We start from the raw sequence: 2,818 nt of genomic DNA, 5'->3' as shown, positions 1-2,818 counted from the left end.
TCCTTTTTACCCTTGCCTTTTGGTTTTAAGGGCTATTGGCTTTTTCTACTTGCTTTTTCTTTTTCTTTCTAATTTTTTTTTCGCCACTTTTTTTTTTCGCAAGCTTCTTCTTTTTCACTGCTTTTTCTTGCTTCAAGAATCAATTCTATGATTTTTCAGATCATCAATAACATTTCTCTTTGTTCATCATTCTTTCAAGAGCCAACAATTTTAACATTCAAAAACAACAAGATCAAAAATATGCACTGTTCAAGCATTCATTCAGAAAACAAAAAGTATTGTCACCACATCAATATAATTAAACTAAATTCAAGGATAAATTCAAAATTCATGTACTTCTTGTTCTTTTGAATTAAAACATTTTTCTTTTAAGAGAGGTGATGAGCGGGTAATTTGTACACTTTTTGGCATTGTTTTTAGTATGTTTTTGGTAGTTTTAGTTGAGTTTTTAGTATATTTTTATTAGTTTTTAGTTAAAATTCACTTTTCTGGACTTTACTATGAGTTTGTGTGTTTTTCTGTGATTTCAGGTATTTTCTGGCTGAAATTGAGGGACCTGAGCAAAAATCTGATTCAGAGACCAAAAAGGACTGCAGATGCTATTGGATTCTGACATCCCTGTACTCGAAGTGTATTTTCTGGAGCTACAGAAGCCCAATTGGCGCGCTCTCAACGGCGTTGGAAAGTAGACATCCTGGGCTTTCCAGCAATATATGATAGTCCATACTTTGCTTAAGATTTGATGGCCCAAACCGGCGTTCAAAGTCACCTCAAGAAATCCCGGCGTTAAACGCCGGAACTGGCAACTAATTGGGAGTTAAACGCCCAAACTGGCACTAAAGCTGGCGTTTAACTCCAAGAAGAGTCTCTACACGAAAAATGCTTCATTGCTCAGCCCAAGCACACACCAAGTGGGCCCGGAAGTGGATTTTTATGTCATTTATTCATTTCTGTACACCTTAGGCTACTAGTTTTCTATAAGTAGGACCTTTTACTATTGTATTAAGAATCTTCTGATCTTTGGAACCTTTTTCTTTAGATCTTTTGATCACTTTGGGAGGCTGGCCATTCGGCCATGCCTAGACCTTGTTCTTATGTATTTTCAACGGTGGAGTTTCTACACACCATAGATTAAGGTGTGGAGCTCTGCTGTACCTCGAGTATTAATGCAATTACTATTGTTCTTCTATTCAATTCCCCTTGTTCTTTGTCCAAGATATCACTTGTTCTTCAACTTGATGAAGGTGATGATTGACGCCCATCACCATTCTCACCCATGAACAAGGTGACTGACAACCATTCTTGTTCTACAAGCATCTGAGGCTTAGTGAATATCTCTTGGATTCCTGATAACACGATGCATGGTTGATCGCCTGACAACCGAGTGCTCGCCTGACAAACGAGCCAGCCATTCCGTGAGATCAGAGTCTTCGTGGTATAGGCGAGAACTGATGGCAGCATTCAAGAGAATCCGGAAGGTCTAACCTTGTCTGTGGTATTCTGAGTAGGATTCAATGACTGAATGACTGTGACGTGCTTCAAACTCCTAGCAGGCTAGGGCGTTAGTGACAGACGCAAAAGTATCAATGGATATTATTCCGGCCTGAACGAGAACCGACAGATGATTAGCCTATGCTGTGACAGAGCATCAGGGACGTATTTTCACTGAGAGGATGGGAGGTAGCTGCTGACAACAGTGAAACCCTACACGAGCTTGCCATGGAAAGGAGTAAGAAGGATTGGATGAAGGCAGTAGGAAAGCAGAGAGACGGAAGGGAAGGCATCTTCATGCGCTTATCTGAAGTTCCTACCAATGAATTACATAAGTATCACTATCCTTATCTTTTATGTTATTTTCGTTCATCATCATATACATTTGAGTTTGCCTGACTAAGATTTACAAGATGACCATAGCTTGCTTCAATACTAACAATCTCCGTGGGATCGACCCTTACTCACGTAAGGTATTACTTGGACGACCCAGTGCACTTGCTGGTTAGTTGTGCGAAGTTGTGTAATGCCATGGAATTGAACCACCAAGTTTTTGGAGTTCATGACCAGGGATTATGAGAGTTGTGAAAAGTATTGTTCACAATTTCGCGCACCAAGTTTTTGGCGCCGTTGCCGGGGATTGTTCAAGTTTTGAGCAAGCTTTTGGTAACAATGCCTGGGATTGTTCTAGTTTGGACAACTGACGGTTCATCTTGTTGCTTAGGTTAGGTATTTATTTTTTTCGAAATTCTTGAAGATGAATTCTAGAGTTTCATGATGATTTGTTGAAATCTGGCTGGCTGAGAAGCCATGTCTAATCTGATTGGACCGAGGTTTCAACTTATCACCACAAGAGCTTGTTGATTTTCATCAATTTTGCTTTTGGAGCAGTGATCTGCTAAGGCTTGGCTGACCTTTGGTCATGTCTAGTGTTTTGGACCGAAGCTTTCTTTGAAAGCTTGGCTGGCTGTGAAGCCATGTCTAATTCCTGGATCGGAGTCTTAGACTAGCATTGCACTGATTCCTGGAATTCTCATTAAGAATTTTGATATCTTTTCCCACTTAATTTTCGAAAAACACAAAAAAATTATAAAATCATAAAATCCAAAAATATTTCTTGTTTGAGTCTAGAGTCTCATCTTAAGTTTGGTGTCAAATGCATGTTTTTGTTATATTTTTCGAATCCATGCATATATTTCATTGTTTTGGTCTTTGAATTCTTTTGGCTTGAGTGTTTATGTGTCTCATGTAGCGTCAGTAGTATACAAACTGCTAAGTTTGGTGTCTTGCATGCATTGTTATTTCATTCTTGTTGCATTTTGATTAT

The sequence above is a fragment of the Arachis stenosperma genome, chromosome 5 (genome assembly GCF_014773155.1).
Source record: "Arachis stenosperma cultivar V10309 chromosome 5, arast.V10309.gnm1.PFL2, whole genome shotgun sequence".
Lineage (NCBI taxonomy): Eukaryota > Viridiplantae > Streptophyta > Magnoliopsida > Fabales > Fabaceae > Arachis > Arachis stenosperma.
This window is presented reverse-complemented; position numbering follows the sequence as displayed.